The sequence below is a fragment of the Amia ocellicauda genome, unplaced genomic scaffold, assembly GCF_036373705.1.
Source record: "Amia ocellicauda isolate fAmiCal2 unplaced genomic scaffold, fAmiCal2.hap1 HAP1_SCAFFOLD_122, whole genome shotgun sequence".
Classification (NCBI taxonomy): Eukaryota; Metazoa; Chordata; class Actinopteri; order Amiiformes; family Amiidae; genus Amia; species Amia ocellicauda.
The window spans coordinates 98,704-104,750 of record NW_027102687.1 but is presented as its reverse complement, the minus strand read 5'-3'; the positions used below and the strand labels follow the sequence as shown (position 1 = coordinate 104,750).

The 6,047-nt window shown below is 51.2% G+C and overlaps 1 non-coding gene across 1 annotated transcript; it reads left to right on the top strand.

Moving 5' to 3' along the window:
• The first annotated feature begins 1,925 nt into the window (after positions 1 to 1,925).
• On the top strand, positions 1,926 to 1,997 carry trnap-agg (transfer RNA proline (anticodon AGG)). The gene has a single exon. It is a non-coding gene; the product is annotated as a tRNA-Pro (tRNA).
• The last annotated feature ends 4,050 nt before the right edge of the window (positions 1,998 to 6,047 follow it).

Genomic DNA, 6,047 nt, shown 5'->3' with positions numbered 1-6,047 from the left:
TGCGGGCCTGCTGAACCATGCTCTCAGTGCTGTCTCACTGGGGATGGCGTTACCATTCTGGAAAGACACGTCAGCGCTACAGTCCATGCTATCAGTCAGTGAGCGTAGGTCTCCCGGTCTGCCCCAAAGCAGTTACGCGCTTGCCCAGCAGAAACTGCGACACCCTCCGTTAACTTGGCTCGTTGGTCTAGGGGTATGATTTTTGCTGAGGGTGTGAGAGGTCCCGGGTTCAACTCCCGGACGAGCCCGCTTGGCCCTGCTTTGCATTCTCTGAAGCATTCGTTTGTTCTCTCTCGATGCTTGGCTTCTGGGCTCCTCTGCACCAGGGAGGTCTTTCAACCTCAGATACTGTTGGCTGTGTAGCTGATGGGAAATCAGACTGTCATCTGTGTGTTTTGTTTTCTTTAAAGAAAATGTGTATTTTACAAGTTCGTTGTTGTTGTTGAGGAGGAGGAGGACATGTAGTGTGTTGTTGAGGAGGAGGAGGACGAAATGTGGTTTGCCGGCTTGTTATGGAGACCTTTGCTGAACGTGTACTCCTGAGCTGCACCAAAGGAGAGGCATTCTTTTCAGTTGTTTGCGGGCCTGCTGAACCATGCTCTCAGTGCTGTCTCACTGGGGATGGCGTTACCATTCTGGAAAGACACGTCAGCGCTACAGTCCATGCTATCAGTCAGTGAGCGTAGGTCTCCCGGTCTGCCCCAAAGCAGTTACGCGCTTGCCCAGCAGAAACTGCGACACCCTACGTTAACTTGGCTCGTTGGTCTAGGGGTATGATTCTTGCTGAGGGTGTGAGAGGTCCCGGGTTCAACTCCTGGACGAGCCTGCTTGGCCCTGCTTTGCATTCTCTGAAGCATTCGTTTGTTCTCTCTCGATGCTTGGCTTCTGGGCTCCTCTGCACCAGGGAGGTCTTTCAACCTCAGATACTGTTGGCTGTGTAGCTGATGGGAAATCAGACTGTCATCTGTGTGTTTTGTTTTCTTTAAAGAAAATGTGTATTTTACAAGTTCGTTGTTGTTGTTGAGGAGGAGGAGGACATGTAGTGTGTTGTTGAGGAGGAGGAGGACGAAATGTGGTTTGCCGGCTTGTTATGGAGACCTTTGCTGAACGTGTACTCCTGAGCTGCACCAAAGGAGAGGCATTCTTTTCAGTTGTTTGCGGGCCTGCTGAACCATGCTCTCAGTGCTGTCTCACTGGGGATACGGTTACCGTTCTGGAAAGACACTTCAGCGCTACAGTCCATGCTATCAGTCAGTGAGCGTAGGTCTCCCGGTCTGCCCCAAAGCAGTTACGCGCTTGCCCAGCAGAAACTGCGACACCCTCCGTTAACTTGGCTCGTTGGTCTAGGGGTATGATTCTTGCTGAGGGTGTGAGAGGCCCTGGGTTCAACTCCAGGACGAGCCCACTTGGCCCCACTTTGCAGTCACTGAAGTGTTTGTTCGTTTGCTCTTGAAGGCTGGCTTCTGGGCTCCTCTGCACAAGGGAGGGCTATCGACCTCAGATACTTTTGCCCGTATAGCTGATGGGAAATCAGACTGTCATCTGTGTGTTTTGTTTTCTTTAAAGAAAATGTGTTTTTTACAAGTTCGTTGTTGTTGTTGTTGTTGTTGTTGAGGAGGAGGTGGAGGACATGTAGTGTGTTGTTGAGGAGGAGGAGGACGAAATGTGGTTTGCCGGCTTGTTATGGAGACCTTTGCTGAACGTGTACTCCTGAGCTGCACCAAAGGAGAGGAATTCTTTTCAGTTGTTTGCGGGCCTGCTGAACCATGCTCTCAGTGCTGTCTCACTGGGGATACGGTTACCGTTCTGGAAAGACACTTCAGCGCTACAGTCCATGCTATCAGTCAGTGAGCGTAGGTCTCCCGGTCTGCCCCAAAGCAGTTACGCGCTTGCCCAGCAGAAACTGCGACACCCTCCGTTAACTTGGCTCGTTGGTCTAGGGGTATGATTCTCGCTTAGGGTGCGAGAGGTCCCGGGTTCAACTCCCGGACGAGCCCGCTTGGCCCATCTTTGCATTCTCTGAAGCATTCGTTTGTTCTCTCTCAATGCTTGGCTTCTGGGCTCCTCTGCACCAGGGAGGTCTTTCAACCTCAGATACTGTTGGCTGTGTAGCTGATGGGAAATCAGACTGTCATCTGTGTGTTTTGTTTTCTTTAAAGAAAATGTGTATTTTACAAGTTCGTTGTTGTTGTTGAGGAGGAGGAGGACATGTAGTGTGTTGTTGAGGAGGAGGAGGACGAAATGTGGTTTGCCGGCTTGTTATGGAGACCTTTGCTGAACGTGTACTCCTGAGCTGCACCAAAGGAGAGGCATTCTTTTCAGTTGTTTGCGGGCCTGCTGAACCATGCTCTCAGTGCTGTCTCACTGGGGATGGCGTTACCATTCTGGAAAGACACGTCAGCGCTACAGTCCATGCTATCAGTCAGTGAGCGTAGGTCTCCCGGTCTGCCCCAAAGCAGTTACGCGCTTGCCCAGCAGAAACTGCGACACCCTCCGTTAACTTGGCTCGTTGGTCTAGGGGTATGATTTTTGCTGAGGGTGTGAGAGCTCCCGGGTTCAACTCCCGGACGAGCCCGCTTGGCCCCGCTTTGCATTCTCTGAAGCATTCGTTTGTTCTCTCTCGATGCTTGGCTTCTGGGCTCCTCTGCACCAGGGAGGTCTTTCAACCTCAGATACTGTTGGCTGTGTAGCTGATGGGAAATCAGACTGTCATCTGTGTGTTTTGTTTTCTTTAAAGAAAATGTGTATTTTACAAGTTCGTTGTTGTTGTTGAGGAGGAGGAGGACATGTAGTGTGTTGTTGAGGAGGAGGAGGACGAAATGTGGTTTGCCGGCTTGTTATGGAGACCTTTGCTGAACGTGTACTCCTGAGCTGCACCAAAGGAGAGGCATTCTTTTCAGTTGTTTGCGGGCCTGCTGAACCATGCTCTCAGTGCTGTCTCACTGGGGATGGCGTTACCATTCTGGAAAGACACGTCAGCGCTACAGTCCATGCTATCAGTCAGTGAGCGTAGGTCTCCCGGTCTGCCCCAAAGCAGTTACGCGCTTGCCCAGCAGAAACTGCGACACCCTCCGTTAACTTGGCTCGTTGGTCTAGGGGAATGATTCTTGCTGAGGGTGTGAGAGGTCCCGGGTTCAACTCCTGGACGAGCCTGCTTGGCCCTGCTTTGCATTCTCTGAAGCATTCGTTTGTTCTCTCTCGATGCTTGGCTTCTGGGCTCCTCTGCACCAGGGAGGTCTTTCAACCTCAGATACTGTTGGCTGTGTAGCTGATGGGAAATCAGACTGTCATCTGTGTGTTTTGTTTTCTTTAAAGAAAATGTGTATTTTACAAGTTCGTTGTTGTTGTTGAGGAGGAGGAGGACATGTAGTGTGTTGTTGAGGAGGAGGAGGACGAAATGTGGTTTGCCGGCTTGTTATGGAGACCTTTGCTGAACGTGTACTCCTGAGCTGCACCAAAGGAGAGGCATTCTTTTCAGTTGTTTGCGGGCCTGCTGAACCATGCTCTCAGTGCTGTCTCACTGGGGATACGGTTACCGTTCTGGAAAGACACTTCAGCGCTACAGTCCATGCTATCAGTCAGTGAGCGTAGGTCTCCCGGTCTGCCCCAAAGCAGTTACGCGCTTGCCCAGCAGAAACTGCGACACCCTCCGTTAACTTGGCTCGTTGGTCTAGGGGTATGATTCTTGCTGAGGGTGTGAGAGGCCCTGGGTTCAACTCCAGGACGAGCCCACTTGGCCCTGCTTTGCATTCTCTGAAGCATTCGTTTGTTCTCTCTCGATGCTTGGCTTCTGGGCTCCTCTGCACCAGGGAGGTCTTTCAACCTCAGATACTGTTGGCTGTGTAGCTGATGGGAAATCAGACTGTCATCTGTGTGTTTTGTTTTCTTTAAAGAAAATGTGTATTTTACAAGTTCGTTGTTGTTGTTGAGGAGGAGGAGGACATGTAGTGTGTTGTTGAGGAGGAGGAGGACGAAATGTGGTTTGCCGGCTTGTTATGGAGACCTTTGCTGAATGTGTACTCCTGAGCTGCACCAAAGGAGAGGCATTCTTTTCAGTTGTTTGCGGGCCTGCTGAACCATGCTCTCAGTGCTGTCTCACTGGGGATACGGTTACCGTTCTGGAAAGACACTTCAGCGCTACAGTCCATGCTATCAGTCAGTGAGCGTAGGTCTCCCGGTCTGCCCCAAAGCAGTTACGCGCTTGCCCAGCAGAAACTGCGACACCCTCCGTTAACTTGGCTCGTTGGTCTAGGGGTATGATTCTTGCTGAGGGTGTGAGAGGCCCTGGGTTCAACTCCAGGACGAGCCCACTTGGCCCCACTTTGCAGTCACCGAAGTGTTTGTTCGTTTGCTCTTGAAGGCTGGCTTCTGGGCTCCTCTGCACAAGGGAGGGCTATCGACCTCAGATACTTTTGCCCGTATAGCTGATGGGAAATCAGACTGTCATCTGTGTGTTTTGTTTTCTTTAAAGAAAATGTGTTTTTTACAAGTTCGTTGTTGTTGTTGTTGTTGTTGTTGAGGAGGAGGTGGAGGACATGTAGTGTGTTGTTGAGGAGGAGGAGGACGAAATGTGGTTTGCCGGCTTGTTATGGAGACCTTTGCTGAACGTGTACTCCTGAGCTGCACCAAAGGAGAGGCATTCTTTTCAGTTGTTTGCGGGCCTGCTGAACCATGCTCTCAGTGCTGTCTCACTGGGGATGGCGTTACCATTCTGGAAAGACACGTCAGCGCTACAGTCCATGCTATCAGTCAGTGAGCGTAGGTCTCCCGGTCTGCCCCAAAGCAGTTATGCGCTTGCCCAGCAGAAACTGCGACACCCTCCGTTAACTTGGCTCGTTGGTCTAGGGGTATGATTTTTGCTGAGGGTGTGAGAGGTCCCGGGTTCAACTCCCGGACGAGCCCGCTTGGCCCTGCTTTGCATTCTCTGAAGCATTCGTTTGTTCTCTCTCGATGCTTGGCTTCTGGGCTCCTCTGCACCAGGGAGGTCTTTCAACCTCAGATACTGTTGGCTGTGTAGCTGATGGGAAATCAGACTGTCAATCTGTGTGTTTTGTTTTCTTTAAAGAAAATGTGTATTTTACAAGTTCGTTGTTGTTGTTGAGGAGGAGGAGGACATGTAGTGTGTTGTTGAGGAGGAGGAGGACGAAATGTGGTTTGCCGGCTTGTTATGGAGACCTTTGCTGAACGTGTACTCCTGAGCTGCACCAAAGGAGAGGCATTCTTTTCAGTTGTTTGCGGGCCTGCTGAACCATGCTCTCAGTGCTGTCTCACTGGGGATACGGTTACCGTTCTGGAAAGACACTTCAGCGCTACAGTCCATGCTATCAGTCAGTGAGCGTAGGTCTCCCGGTCTGCCCCAAAGCAGTTACGCGCTTGCCCAGCAGAAACTGCGCCACCCTCCGTTAACTTGGCTCGTTGGTCTAGGGGTATGATTCTTGCTGAGGGTGTGAGAGGCCCTGGGTTCAACTCCAGGACGAGCCCACTTGGCCCCACTTTGCAGTCACCGAAGTCTTTGTTCATTTGCTCTTGAAGGCTGGCTTCTGGGCTCCTCTGCACAAGGGAGGGCTATCGACCTCAGATACTTTTGCCCGTATAGCTGATGGGAAATCAGACTGTCATCTGTGTGTTTTGTTTTCTTTAAAGAAAATGTGTTTTTTACAAGTTCGTTGTTGTTGTTGTTGTTGTTGTTGAGGAGGAGGTGGAGGACATGTAGTGTGTTGTTGAGGAGGAGGAGGACGAAATGTGGTTTGCCGGCTTGTTATGGAGACCTTTGCTGAACGTGTACTCCTGAGCTGCACCAAAGGAGAGGCATTCTTTTCAGTTGTTTGCGGGCCTGCTGAACCATGCTCTCAGTGCTGTCTCACTGGGGATGGCGTTACCATTCTGGAAAGACACGTCAGCGCTACAGTCCATGCTATCAGTCAGTGAGCGTAGGTCTCCCGGTCTGCCCCAAAGCAGTTACGCGCTTGCCCAGCAGAAACTGCGACACCCTCCGTTAACTTGGCTCGTTGGTCTAGGGGTATGATTCTTGCTGAGGGTGTGAGAGG